This window comes from Triticum urartu, chromosome 3A, assembly GCF_056163025.1.
Source record: "Triticum urartu cultivar PI428250 chromosome 3A, HENAU_Tu73, whole genome shotgun sequence".
Lineage (NCBI taxonomy): Eukaryota > Viridiplantae > Streptophyta > Magnoliopsida > Poales > Poaceae > Triticum > Triticum urartu.
This window is the reverse complement of record NC_141875.1, coordinates 429452945-429468428: the sequence shown is the minus strand read 5'-3', so window position 1 is coordinate 429468428 and position 15484 is coordinate 429452945. Positions and strand designations below refer to the sequence as shown.

At 46.7% G+C, this 15484-nt stretch overlaps 1 long non-coding RNA gene across 1 annotated transcript; it reads right to left on the bottom strand.

Annotated features, from left to right (window-relative positions):
* Window positions 1-9418: 9418 nt before the first annotated feature.
* LOC147979954 (uncharacterized) lies at window positions 9419-11887 on the bottom strand. Its single transcript, XR_015599755.1, has 3 exons — window positions 11549-11887; window positions 11308-11456; window positions 9419-10556 (listed from the first exon to the last, which is right to left on the bottom strand). It is a non-coding gene; the product is annotated as an uncharacterized LOC147979954 (long non-coding RNA).
* Window positions 11888-15484: the final 3597 nt, after the last annotated feature.

The window sequence follows — 15484 nt, the reverse complement described above, 5'->3', positions numbered from 1 at the left end:
GGTTCAGACGTGACCAAGTCCCCAAGTGATCTGGTGGCTCTCGCCTATCAAGAGGTGTTGCATTGGTTCGGACACGACCAAGCCCCCAAGTGATATAACATGATGCTTTGAAAAGCTAACTCAAGGGGTAAACCGGAGGCCGCTTGAGAACAACTCTATGTAACCACACATGATGTAAAAGAATAGATACCCCGCTTTAGCTGAGGTTCCGGTTTATTATATTTAATCATATATATACATCATCGTAATATGTACATAAGTAGAGCCAATGGCTCAGGTATAGTAAGGCCGAAGATGAGCTATGTTCCACGGCCTGTTGGTCTCCTCCTCTGATGTACGTGAGTCTTTATGCTCTCGAATATCGATCAGATAGTATGACCCATTGTGCAGATTCTTGCTGACCACGAAAGGTCCCTCCCAAGGTGGGGATAGCTTATGCATATTAGTCTGATCTTGGATGAGTCGAAGCACCAAATCTCCTTCCTGAAAGGTTCTGGTTCTGACTCGGCGACTGTGATAACGACGAAGATCCTGTTGGTAAATCGCCGAGCGGGCGGCTGCTATGTCACGTTCTTCATCCAACAGGTCCAAAGCGTCTTTCCGTGCTGTCTCGTTGTCCGCTTCAACATAAGCCGCCACACGAGGTGAGTCATGACGGATATCACTGGGGAGAACCGCATCCGCTCCATAGACCATGAAGAACGGTGTATATCCTGTTGATCTGTTGGGTGTAGTATTGATGCTCCACAACACAGATGGTAACTCTTCTACCCAACAACCCGGTGTTCTCTACAAAGGAACCATAAGTCGGGGCTTGATGCCTCTCAAGATCTCTTGATTAGCCCTTTCTGCTTGACCATTGGACTGTGGGTGTGCTACTGATGAAACGTCAAGCCGGATGTGCTCCCGTTCGCAGAACTCCTTCATGGCACCCTTGGACAAATTGGTACCATTATCTGTGATGATATTGTGTGGAAAGCCAAACCGGAAAATCACTTTTTTGATGAACTGAACCGCCGTGGCCGCATCACACTTGCTAACAGGTTCTGCCTCCACCCACTTTGTAAACTTGTCAACCGCCACCAGGAGGTGGGTCTTCTTATCTTTGGACCTTTTGAAAGGCCCAACCATATCCAGCCCCCAAGTCGCAAACGGCCAAGTAATTGGAATCATTCTCAATTCTTGAGCCGGCACATGAGCACGTCTTGAAAACTTTTGGCAACCGTCACATCGTCTGACCAGATCCTCCGCATCAGCATGAGCAGTTAACCAATAAAAACCATGGCGGAACGCTTTAGCCACCAAAGATTTTGAATCGGCGTGGTGACCACAATCTCCTTCGTGGATCTCACGCAAAATTTCACAGCCTTCTTCAGGAGACACACAGCGTTGAAACGCCCCTGATACACTGCAATGATGCAACTCGCCATTGACAATAGTCATGGATTTGGACCGTCGGATTATCTGTCGGGCCAGAGTCTCATCCTTTGGTAACTCGCCCCGGTTCATGTACGCCAGGTAAGGAAGCGTCCAATCCGGAATGACATGAAGAGCTGCCACCAATTGAGCCTCCAGATCAGGAATAGCCAAATCCGCTTCACCAGGGAGTTTGATCGATGGGTTGTGCAGCACATCTAGAAAAACATTGGGCGGGACCGGTTTGCGCTGAGAGCCCAGCCGGCTTAAAGCGTCCGCCACTTCATTCTTCCGTCGGTCCATGTGGTCCACCTGATAGCCTTTAAAGTGACCTGCAACAATATCCACCTCACAACGATATGCTGCCATGAGTGGGTCCTTGGAATCCCAAGTGCCAGATACTTGTTGAGCCACGAGGTCCGAGTCACCAAAGCACTTAACTCGACTTAGATTCATCTCCTTAGCCATCCGGAGACCATGGAGCAAGACATCATACTCAGCTGCATTGTTAGTACAAGGGAACATTAAGCGGAGAACATAACAAAACTTATCACCTCGTGGGGAAGTTAATACGACTCCAGCCCCCGAGCCTTCCAATTGCCTGGATCCGTCAAAATGGATGGTCCAATATGTGTGATCCGGCTTTTCTTCAGGTGCTTGCAATTCCGTCCAATCATTGATGAAATCAACAAGTGCTTGAGACTTAACCGCCGTCCGAGGCACATACTTCAACCCGTGCGGCCCAAGCTCTATAGCCCACTTGGCAATCCGGCCAGTCGCTTCCCGGTTCTGGATGATATCCCCCAAGGGAGCAGAACTGACCACCGTAATGGGGTGCCCTTGGAAGTATTGCTTAAGCTTTCGACTTGCCATAAAAACTCTGTATACCAGCTTCTGCCAATGCGGATACCTTTGCTTGGACTCAATGAGTACCTCGCTGATATAATAGACCGGCCGTTGAACCGGATGCTCCTTACCTGCCTCTTTTCGCTCCACCACAATAGCCACACTGACCGCATGAGCATTAGCAGCAACATATAGCAACAACGGCTCCTTGTCAATGGGAGCGGCGAGCACAGGCGGATTGGCCAATTGCCGCTTTAAGTCCTCAAATGCTTTATCAGCAGCAGAACTCCAGACGAATTGGTCTGTCTTCTTCAACATCTGATACAAAGGGATTGCCTACTCACCAAGGCGGCTGATAAACTGGCTTAACGCGGCAATCCGGCCTGCCAGGCGTTGAACATCATTGATACACTTCGGTTTAGCTAGGGAGGTGATGGCTGTGATCTTCTCTGGATTAGCCTCGATTCCCCTGTTAGACACCAGAAAACCCAATAACTTGCCTGCCGGTACACCAAAGACACACTTGGCCGGATTAAGCATCATCTTGTATGTCCTCAGGTTATCAAAGGTTTCCTCCAAGTCATCAACCAGAGTCTCCTTCTCCCTTGATTTAACCACGATATCATCCACGTAAGCATGTACATTACGGCCAATCTGCTTGTGAAGACAATTTTGTACACACCGTTGATAAGTTGCCTGGGCACTCTTGAGCCCAAAGGGCATAGACACATAGCAGAAGGCTCCAAAGGGAGTTATGAATGCCGTCTTCTCCTAGTCCTCAACTGCCATTTTTGATCTGATGATAGTCAGAATATGCATCCAAAAAACTCAAACGCTCACAACCCGCCGTAGCATCAATAATTTGATCAATACGGGGGAGGGCAAAAGGATCTTCTGGACAAGCCTTATTAAGATCTTTGTAATCCACACACATGCGCCAGGTGCCGTTTTTCTTAAGGACCAGCACCGGATTGCCAAGCCACTCAGGGTGGAAAACTTCAATAATAAAGCCAGCTGCTAAGAGCCTAGCTACCTCTTCTCCAATCGCCTTGCGTCTTTCTTCGTTAAACCGGCGGAGGAACTGTTTCACCGGTTTGTATTTAGGATCCACATTAAGAGTGTGCTCAGCGAGTTGCCTCGGTACACCTGGCATGTCAGAGGGCTTCCATGCAAAAATGTCCCGATTCTCACGGATGAACTCGATGAGCGCGCTTTCCTATTTCGGATCCAAGTTGGCACTGATGCTGAACTGCTTGGACGAATCGCCAGGCACGAAGTCAACAAGCTTAGTTTCAGCTGCCGATTTGAACTTCAGGGCTGGATCATGCTCCGTAGTTGGCTTCTTTAATGGAGTCATGTCCGCCGGATCAACATTGTCCTTATAATACTTCAGCTCCTCGGTGGCACAATCTGACTCTGCGTAGGCCGCATCTCCTTCCTCGCACTCCAAAGCGATTTTACGGCTTCCGTGAACCGTTATTGTCCCCTTGTGACCCGGCATCTTGAGCTGCAAATACACATAACAGGGCCGTGCCATAAACTTGGCGTAGGCCGGTCGCCCAAACAGGGCGTGATATGGACTTTGGATTTTCACCACTTCAAACGTCAATGTTTCCGACCTGGAATCATGATCATCTCCAAAGGCCACTTCCAGAGCTATCTTACCAACAGGATATGCTGACTTGCCAGGTACCACACCGTGGAACACCGTATTGGACGGTTTGAGATTTTTATCTGTTAGTCCCATACGACGGAAGGTCTCATAGTATAAGATATTAATGCTGCTCCCTCCATCCATGAGCACCTTGGTGAACTTGTAACCTCCCACCTGAGGCGCCACCACCAGAGCCAACTGACCCGGATTATCAACCTGGGGAGGGTGATCCTCTCTGCTCCATATGATTGGCTGTTCAGACCAGCGTAGATAACGGGGCACGGCCGGTTCAACAGAGTTGACTGCCCGCCTCTGAACCTTCCGGTCTCGCTTGTCCAAGCTAGTGGTGAAAACATGGTACTGCCCACTATTCAACTGCTTTGGGTTGCTCTGGTAACCCGACTGTTGCTGCTGCTGGTTGTAACCACCCTGGTTGTTCTGATTATTTTGATTGTTATGTCCGCCCGGATTACCATTAAATCCTGAACCGGAATTTCCTCCACCGTATCCCGGCCCGGATCCTGAGCCACCGCCGGAGCCGTGATCATACCGGAAAGCATTAGAATTCTTGAACTCCTGCATAATGAAGCAATCCTTCCAAAGGTGGTTTGCTGGCACCTCCTTCGTCCCATGCTTTGGACAGGGCTGGTTCAATAGATAATTTAAGCGGTCCGGGTTAGGGTTAGGCGCTCCACTGCGATTCGGCGGTTTACCCTTGCGTCGCTGACCCTTGTCCTGCGCGTTGGTATTAGCCACGGAGTCCATGTTGCCATCCGCTTTACGCTTGCCTCTGTTACCGTTACCTGCCGAGTGGTGCTGTTGACCTTTGGAGTTGATGTTCTTTTTTCCCTTCCCTGTCTTGTCATCATCAGACTCGGGATCCTTGGTACTATCAGAATCAGCATATTTTACCAAGGCAGCCATGAGGGTCCCCATGTCAGTGCAATGGCGCTTCATCCGTCCTAATTTCAGCTTTAGGGGCCCAAACCGGCAATTGCCTTCTAGGGTTATAACCGCGGTGTCAGCGTTGATGCGGTCTGATGAATGCAGAACCTGCGAGACCCGGCGCACCCAATGAGTCATCGATTCTCCTTCCTCCTGGACACAGGCAGCTAAGTCCACTATCGACATAGGCTGCTTACATGTATCCTTGAAATTACTGATAGAGCGGGCTCGTAATTGGTCCCATGAACTGATAGAATTGGCCGGTAAGCTTTTTAACCAAGTACAGGCCGTTCCTTCGAGCATCATGGTGAAGTACTTCGCACATGCCGCATCATCCACATCAAGCATTTCCATGGCCATCTCATAGCTCTCCACCCATGTCTCTGGAGGTTAATCCCCAAAGAACTAGAAGTAACACCAGGTTCGACCGAGATAGTTGGACGAACCGGCGTAAGCTGCCGAGCCTGGTACTGTGCAGCTAACTCGGCCTCCCTGCGCGCTCGGGCCCGGTCCACCACTTCCTGAGCGTTATCAGCACCACCCGCCGGGTTGTTGCCGCGGGGTGCTCCACGTCGTTCATTACTTGATACTGCCGGTTCATCCATACGCCTGCTATAGCTCTGGCTTGGACGAGGGGTCGAGTGGATCCGGTCGCGGCTGTACGAGTATGCTTCCTGTTGGACCAAAGCTGTCCTAAGAAGCTCCTTGACCCGTCGCGTCTCTACCACCTGTGGCGAGTCACCTTCAATTGGAATGGCCTCCAGCCGTGCAGCAGCGGCAACGAGATTGTCCATCGGGTTGGAGTAGTGACCCGGAGGTGTTGAAACAGCCTGAGGTATAACAGTGTTTTGACGAGGCAGATCCATCAGACGGGGCTGAACCGGCGCACCGGTCCCAGGAGCTTCCGCCCGGTTTCCCTCCAGCGGGTTACTGGTTCCTGCTCCTGGGGTGTTGAAAAGGTCTCTGGCCTCGAAAACCGAAGGCAAACGGGATCGGTACTTCCTCTTCATGACTTCATGCGACACGTTCTGGTCCAACATGAGCCTGTAGGCTTGTGCGTCTAAAGCGGCCCGCTCTGCGGTCATCCTGGCATTCTCAGCTGTCAGGTCCGCCTTGGACTGGGTGATCTGTTCCTTCACCTTTGCAATATCCGCGTTGTGGACGTCCTGATCCACTGGGTTAGCTTCTGCCATAAGCACGACCAATGCATCAAATAGATCTGATAGAACTTGAGCCGGCGGGCGTACAGAGCTTCCTGCCCCGGCAGCCGTCGCCGCTACTGAACCGGAGGTAATTGGCGCATCGGTCGAAGAATGAAGCGCTGCTTGTGTGCCGGCCATGAATATTCCAACTCGGTTGGGTAGATTAGAGGGGTCCGGAATACTGTCGCCATCGGAACAGCCCCCAATCCGGCCATCTTGTAGCTGATATAGAGATTCGGTTTCTCCGGTTGATGACTCATCGCCGGAATAAACGACGGTCTCGCCGCGAGATTCCGATCCATCCTCATAACTTCCTCCATGGATGACTCCCACGAAGGCACGCTTCACGGCTGGTTTAACCCGGGCGGACCGTGCACGCTGAGCCGTTTCGACGAGGTCGGTGCAGATGTCCGGCTCAGGGCCTGGTTCACCGATCTTGCCGATGAAAACGTGTATGCCACCGAAGGGGATCCGGTACCCGTACTCAACTGAGCCGGCCTCGGGGCCCCAGCCTGCATCATCGATGTAGAGCTTGCCGCGATGACTCTTAGTCATCCGGCCCACAGCGCAGCCCTCGAGTCCTTCAAAGCGGCCCTCCAAGAACTTGAAACCATCGTGCGATAGCCCCACGGTGGGCGCCAACTGTCATGGTTTTGTCACGGCAGATGTCCTAGAGAAAGGACTTAGTCGTGGAGCCATCGTAACGGGTTAGCTTGAAGGGGTTAAAGCAGACACAAGGACGCAAGAGAGTTTATACTAGTTCGGCCCCTTCGATGAAGGTAAAAGCCTACGTCTAGTTGTGATGGAATTGATGGGGTTTCGATGACTAGGGAGCAAACAAGCTTCGCCTAAGTCTCGAGTTGTTGTCTGTTGTCCTTGAACCGCCGCCGGGTCGTCCCCTTATATACACGGGTGACGCCCGTCGGTTCACAGAGTCCCAATACCGGCTCATAGATGTGTCCAGTTCGGTCTCTACTTATTCCTAACTTATAATACAAGTTACATACCAACGCCGGTTTACGGCTACATGCCTTGAACCGGCTATGGGCCTTGAGCCCTCATCTGCCTTCTTGGGATTTAACATAGTTAACTACTGACGAAGTTAACCCGGCCGAGATAGGCCGGTTTACGCCCAGTAGTGATATCCCCAACAGTATGCATGGGACATGGAGATGGGCCAGGGCTCTGGTGGTCATACATGTGGTGAGACAACTGCGAATTTGACTCGGGATGACTACAATCAACAGTGAAATTCATTCAAGTTTCAGATGGGCGGTCATGAAAGGAGCGGTGATGTTGAGTTCAGGTAACTCTTATGTGTGTCACCCAATATGTGAGTTGTTCACTTTCACATAGTTCAGTGATTAGTGTGTGATGGCGTTGGACGGATACTCTGAAAGTTGGGACAACAAACTAGAGTAACAAGGAACTTAAATTTGCTCGAGTGTTAACTGTGGTCATGAAAAAAGGGACCACAAGTTACAGGTGGAGTCATATGGAGTCTTTGGAGTAGCAGCGGTACTCATGGGATAAGCTCAAGTCTAATGTACATAGAAATTTGACGCATGGACAAATCCAGGATGATGGAGTATATTCGCCAAGGTGAAATTTGTTGGAGTTGTGTTGAATATAGTGTATAAGGTAGGTTACACTTGGGCTTATAGTAGTATTGTGTTTAGATAGTATATGGAGTCGTGTTCTAGTAGGACACTTGTATCCTAGGCCTCTCATATATAGCGGGGCTAGACAAACGATGTAACATATGCCAACATAATAGCACAAGGGCGCAAGGGGAGCCGGCGGCGTGTGCCGGCGCCCGGATGGCCGGTGTGCGGTATTGTGACGGTGTCACGGGGAGGAGCGGTCGTAGTCAAGCCTCGGGGATGTAGCCATATCGGTGAACCTCGTTAACAAATCTCGGTATCGTGCTCGTATGGTTGCTTGGTCCTCGGATGATTGACGGGTATGCCTCGAATTTATTCTAACACTTCGGACGAACCGGTGGCGGTGAAGCTCGTTCCTTTCTTGAAGGCGTCGTCGCGGCTCTCATTGCCCATCATGTGGCTTTAGTAGAAACTCTGATCCTCAGATCAGGCGGTGGCGGCGCTTCGGTGTCGTTTCATTTCTGAAGGCGCCGTCTTAGAGCCCATGATTTGTCATATGTGACTTCATCTCTTCGCGGCGGTAGTGTTAGAGGTGGTGTTGCTACACTTAGCGCCTATGTGTCTTGTCTTAGATATATGTGTGTTGTGATGGCATGCATTTGTATTGGGTGTTCTTGGTCTGTACTTTATATATAAAACAGGATGAAAATCTTTTTCGATAACTAGATGCGTATGACTAATCACACATAAGTGTGCTGAGGACGTCTTGAACTTACGTGCAGCTTCAGAGGTTTTTAGAAAATGCATTTTAAAATGTCAAAAAATACCCAGGGAGAAAAATTAATGTGTACATCTTGCAAATATATGTGTGCGGTGTAAAATTTTGTGAAAATGTTGTTTTTTATTTTGCCTCCGTAAAAAGACAAATATCAATGCCGAAAAATAGCGTTCCATGAGACGTTCGTGTTTGAACAAATATTCAATTTTTTCAAACAGAAAATATCTCTGAAATTTCTAATTTTTTTAAATATGTTGCCACTTATAGTTCATATGCACCGGGTTGCTTTTCCAGTTACAAATTTCAAGGAGTTACAGTGGCTAGCGATTTTGGTTCACTGGCAGCAGGTCCTTGGTTTGATGTTCTATATCTCTACTTCTCTACTACTCCCCCCGTTCAGAATTACTTGTCTCGGAAATGAAGAGAGTACTTAAAAAGAACGTAACGTTTCCATTTCACATTTCTTCCCACCACCTCTTCGTCCAACCTTCCTTGCATGATAATAAATCAAATTAATTTACTTACCATCTGAACCGGTTCCACTTTAATTTACTCACGAAACTTCAGATTATAAGGTAATTCATGTGCAGAATTTGATAATCATTTATTTAAACAATCATAATATTATAGACGCGTAAATCACAAGACGGCGTACTAGAAGATTTATATCCCGTTGCAATGCACGGGCATTGTTCTATACTAGCACAAATGCCCGTGCGTTGCAACGGGGAAAGTAGTTTATATTCAAGTTTATTTATGATAATATATGCATAAATACATTCATTTTTCTTGCAATTTTTAGTCAATTTTTTCAAGATCCAAATTTTCTAAATAAGACATGCTAATCTCATAGAATATTTCTTTACCTACATCAACATACTTTCCCCCATGAAAGAAAATAAAGTTAGGAACTTCTCCTTAAAAGAAATTGGGAACTCAATAAAGTTTAGCCAATACCGCTCACAAAATTCCGAGAAAAGTATTGCACAAAGATCCTTAATCCTTTGGGTAATATAACATAGAAAAGCGAGAGTTCATGTTGGACACACCAGGGACTTCAAGTCCGACTCCTCAGTGACACGTCCAATGCTAATTACAACGTGTTATACAATTAATTCACAGTGATCAATACAAAAAATAAGTTATATTGGATCCTTTCATTATTAGAAAAAAAAATAGCCCAGCATGTTTTCACAAAGACCAACAAACATGCTTGTAAGTAGTAATCTCAAGGATACTTTTATAATATTACATTGAGAAAACTTCACAAAATGAACATCGTTAGCTGGTTAATTTGATTCTTAACGACACTTATCTTGGTTCATTTTTTGATTTGAGAGGTTTCTTGGTAAGTTTTAATATTAGAATAAGCAGAAAGCTCACATAAACCCATATAAGCCTAGGATCCATAAGCAATGCAAATAGAATTGCAAGATAGCAACAATATTATTTCACAAAAAAAGATAGCAACAATATTTAGTGCAAATTCATGAATGTAATTTTTTTTGCAGGTGAAATTCATGAATGTAATTAAGATTACTATATTTAGCTGGTTCATATGATTGTCTGCAACACTAAATGCATGCACACTATATGATGTCCAGGACACCCAAAATAATGACATTAGGATACTGATTTCCCATACAAAAAGTTGAAAGGAAAATATATTACTTCACACTGTCCATGTATACTGCAGGAAAGCAGCAGACATCTTACTGCTTGCAAACTGTCGTATACATATTCATGAACTCATGCTATGGAATAGGAGTCATGCACCATAAAAATCAGTAAATTCAAGAGAAGCATTGCCTATAACAAAAGCACACACAGATTAATAATCAAACTCTTAGCGTTCAGCACGTTGGTGATTAGTGACACAGAGGCTGTTGCTATTGGCGAGTAGGTGTAGGTGTCAAGAAGCGATGGCTCTTCAAAAACCTAATCAATGTAAGTAGTGCTTCAGCAAACCTTAGACCTGTAGGTAGTAGTGCTGCTTAGGCGACAGCTGAACTCAAAACGTGCCTGCGAGTTCCTCCACCCAGCAACCTGCCCAACAAGGGGAACGTCTCTGGTCCGCTTCAAACTGATGGCGCCATGTGCCACCTCCTCCGCTGTATCCACAACCATGAGAAAGATTTGTTAGCTAGTTCACTTTGAGTTCACTTTGGTGTGATAACGCTTCAATCAATCAAGACAACTAAATTGAGTAGATCAAACTCATTCCCAACTGGCCCATCTAGACATGTGAGACCTGGAGGAGAGAGCTTCAAGGCTTAACTACGAACTTACGAAGACACACAAGGAGATAAGGGCAGCCACGTACTACTACGACCCATGCATCTCCAACATCGACTACGGCGAGGGACACGTCATGGTGCTCCACCGCATCACGATGACCCACGGCCTTGTCGCCTCCGACGGTCTCCTCAAAGACATGAGTCGCCTCCTCACCATGCCGGCCAGGCCAGAGGAGCCGCTTGTGTTTCACGACCAGAAATACGTCGACCTCCTCTGCAACCTCAACCCGGCGGGTATATAAGCGACGATGATCTCCACCGAACTGCCGAGGAGCATGGCATCGGCACCATGCGCCGCCAGGACGGCGCCTGCTCGAACAACAACCCTGTCATCGACAACCTCCTAGGGTAATGCCTGACCTACGCCGGCGGGTCGCTGGCCGTGGCGTGCGCGCTCGGCGGCGGCGACTAAATTGGTCCGGCGGCATGCACCATGCATGCCCTGGCCACGCCAACAGCTTCAGCTATGTCAACGACATCGTTCTCGCCATCAACCAACTCCTCGCCCGCTTCCGGCGTGTGCTGCACATGGACATCAACGCGCACCATGGGGACACAGCCAAACCTTGGTGCTCGTGTTGCCGCTGGCCAGGGTGTGGACGCGGGCGCTGCCGCCGATAGCGGGCCTGACTCGTGCAGGCGGCCCTTGTCTCCGGCAACGCCCTCCTCTCTCGAGCTGTGGTGGCAGCTCCGTCGTGACGGTTGTTGAGGTACCTATCATGAGACATCCAGCAAGTCAAGGTGTTTGCATGCAGATTCGATCAAGAGGAAGACCAAGGAGATCCAACGTTGTATGGCTGCCTCACAAGTCGCTGCCATCGTAGCAAGCTGCCGCACCAGCCGCGAGATCTCTCAAGGCCGCGCCCAGATCCGCCAGTTTTCCTCCCACCGCCACCGTGCCTCGCACAGCCGGAGGAACGGGGGAACGGGCAGGCGGCCGGCGGTGGCGGCGCGCGGCGGAGGGGCGTGGGCCGGCTGCGGCAACGCGTGGTGTGGGCCAGCGGCACGCTGGAGCGTGGAAGGGGTGGTGGCGCGCTGGACGATGGAAAGCAATGGCAGGTGAGAGAGATCGAAAGAGACATAGCTGATGGGGAAAAGCAGCGGCGGATCGACTTTTTAGTTCCCCACTCGTGTTTGTGCCGGAGACGAACTGCTCCTTCGTGAGCGAGACAGACGGCCACGTATTTTTTTCCTGTGGACTCCCATACGGATTGTGGGTTGAACAGAAAAAATAGCAGGGGCTTTTTCGCAAAAATGCGATGACGGTGAACCCGGAGGCCGATTGACAGCAAGATGGGCCGATAGCTCTCGCCACGCATGATTGACAGCCAGATGGACCTTTGCTACTATGTGTGGATTCGAACACAGGACCTATGTGTCCAACGAAGACAAGCTAGCCATCCGATCAGCCAACTTTTCATGCTAATGCAAGGAGAGACTCTGTATATATTTATTGTGCTGCAGGTTGGCCCATCCATTCTGCACAGCTCTACTTTGGCTGCTCCATCCGGCCGAAGGCCTAAGCGGGGCAGGATTGTACCAATTTTAGAATCAGCCGCGTCTTTGCATCCGTTAAATAGTCTCACATCGTTTTCTTACAATGAAATCTACCAATTTATATATGTTACCAAGTTGAGGAACCAACAAGCCGCCTCACAAATCAACAACCAGGGAGATTGGGATTGTAGCGACGAAGAGATGTATTCCCTCCGGTCCTTTTTAGTTTGCATATAAATTTTGTTTGAAATCAAAGCATCTCTACTTTGACCGAATTTATAAAAAAAAGTATTAACATTTATGATGCCAAATCAATTTTGTTAGATTGATTACGAAATGTAGTTTTATGGAATATATATTTGGTATGGTAAATATTGATATTTTTTAATATATATTTGGTCAAACTTTGCAAAGTTTGACTTGACCCAAATTTAATATGCGGAGTAAAAAGGACCGGAGGGAGTACATTGTGTGCAATGAAATGAGGAGCCAATGAAAGAATGACCCGATGAAAAGTAGACTAACAATTTTTTTTCCTCCATAGTGCCTCTATGCACCACTTCTTCCGGTTGTCATGTCTCATATCAAGATCTTTTCTTATGTATAGCACACATGCACATGGGATAACTCATAATGCAATATCTCAATTACTTATGCAATTTGATTGAGCTTTCCGACAAGATTGCCAATGAAAAAAAAACAAGGTATAGAAAAAAATAATAATCATATTTTCAGTTGTTGGTCATGGAATTGGTCACAACGTTTAACCTAATGATTCTTCTGTCCTGTGTCGCACTATATATGTCTCGCATTAAATGCGGATAATTAATACACCTTTATGGGTGGATAACACCTACAATAGTGGAGGTCGGAATAAAACTTTGAAAATTGCAAACCAAATAATGTGTACATTTTGTAAAGATGGTCTGGCTGAAACTATAATTATTTTTCATGTTCTGAATAATTAACACGGGATGTAAATCAAATCATCGCACTTGTGTTTTAGGACATTCTTATTCGGTAGGGGCGTGCAATGATTTTTTTTCTATACCAAACAAAAAAAACACAATAAAAGTAATCTTTCCCTAATAATAAAGCACATGTTGAGTCTCTCGGGTTCACCGTCACAATGCGCTTCTTCCCGTAAGTTTACGCTTTCACTTTGAATTTAAAACATATAGGCGAGGTGGTACTAAAAAACTGTCCATTGGTCACGTACGTCAATTCATATGAGTCGTTGTTTTTAGTCCCTCCAGCTCGCTCGACTGTGCCGTGTTGATCATTCCTGTCAACCGCGTGATGACTGAACTGGGCCTGGTCAAAAGGAAAAAAAATGATGCAAAAAATACTTCACGTGAGTTTCCAACCCACGACCAAGGCCATCCGTCCGGAAGAACAACACCAACTCAGCTGGTCTGTTTTGTTTCAACTCAAAAAAAAAGTTGGTATGTTTTGTTCTGCAAAATTGTGTCCCTGTAGATATAATATTCCCACATCGCTTCTTTGCACCCTATCTTATCAATTTTCATACATCGGCGGACTTGTCTTAGCAAAAGTCAATAAACAGAAAATGGAAACCGAACGAAAGAATTAACCCCGGAAGTGGGAAGAGGGAGCAAGGAATAAAGAACGAACGCTGGAGGAATTTGGCCAGAAGAAAGAAGGTCGGCAAGGCAAGGGGGAGGCGTTTTGGCTCCCGGGTGCATTTGCACCCGGATGAATAGTATCCCAAAAAAACAAATTAAATGTTTTCAACAAATTCTGAAAAAAACTGTAGATGATCGTGTTGGTGTCGCAAACATGCTTGACAAAATTCACGCGGAACAGAGCAGCGGTGTTTCGTCGGCGAAAAAAAACAAATTTGGGGTGACATTTTAGATTGACATTTGGTATTTGATTTGTTTTTGCGCAAGCCAAATTGATTGACATTGTTGTCAAAATTTGCAGGTCGCATTTATATGTGACAAAGATGAGCAAAAAATTTTGTCTCAATTTTTTCAACATTTGAAAATATTAAAAGTGGGCCCGGATGCAAATGCACCCGGGAGCCGAATTGATTTTCCGGGCAAAGATGCAGATACCCCCAGTTAGTAAACAATGTTGTGGCAAACTCGACTAGCCCCTGTTGTGTGTAGGAATCAAAGTTGATTGTGTTGTTAAATTATCCCACCTCGCTCCCTTACATACAATATACCCAACTTATATACGTCTCTCAGTTCCCTCGGTATCAGGAAGAGGTATCGAGGATTATGACAGAGAAGAGACCTTGGAAGGAAGAGAGGCTAAGGAAGGAAATATGTATGTAGAGGCTAAGAAAGGAAAGAGGTGACTACGCTAAGGAAGGGAAAACAAGGAAGGAAAGAGACGATAAATATGGGCTGCTGGAAAGAGAGGATAATTAACTTTCTAAATATAATATGGACTGCTATTATGTGGGCTATTAAATGATTCATGAAGACGTGAATAATTTAAGGACGGCGGATATGCATGTTGATTCACGTTGCCTGTTGTGATGCCCTGATCAATGGATGAAAAATAGCTTGAGGGAGTAAGAGAAGAGGATGAGAATAATTCAAACTCGCCAGGTTGAAAGGCTCAAGATAGAAAAACGTGAGTGGTGTTGATTTTTTTAGTTGACTTGGAAAATAACTCAACTCCATGCTTTAAAGTCTCAAGAAAAAAACATGAAGAGGTTTTGGTGCTGATCGTTGTTAACTGAAGTTGGATTTGGTATTTGTTTATGTCCTTCACAGACTGGTAGAGTGGTACTAACTATTACCCGACATAAAAAGCAGAAAGGAAACGAACACCATCCATAGTCCAAATTGGATACGGCATTTTTGGACTAACATATTTACACGTGTTAGCACACTCGCGGGAAGCATGATAATAACTACTACAACAAAAAGCTAGAAAAGAAATGAACACCATTCATAGTCCAAATAGGATTGCACATTGTTGGACTAACATTATGTACACAGGTTAGCACACACGCGGGAAGCATATATACCTAGATGGCCTGTGAAGTATACGGCGAAGATTTATACATGCAAGCAGAAAACAAGACAACTGTCTTTAGATATATACAAAATAAATTGTCTTCATAGAAGGTGCATGTCTTATATATCCCAAAAAAGTATGGAAGTGTTTTCCCGCTACTGATTGTTGTCAATCCTTATGAGGGACGATCCATGGACTAGGTGCGAGGAGTAGATTGCGCAGGGCGGCCCTTACGCCAACTTGAT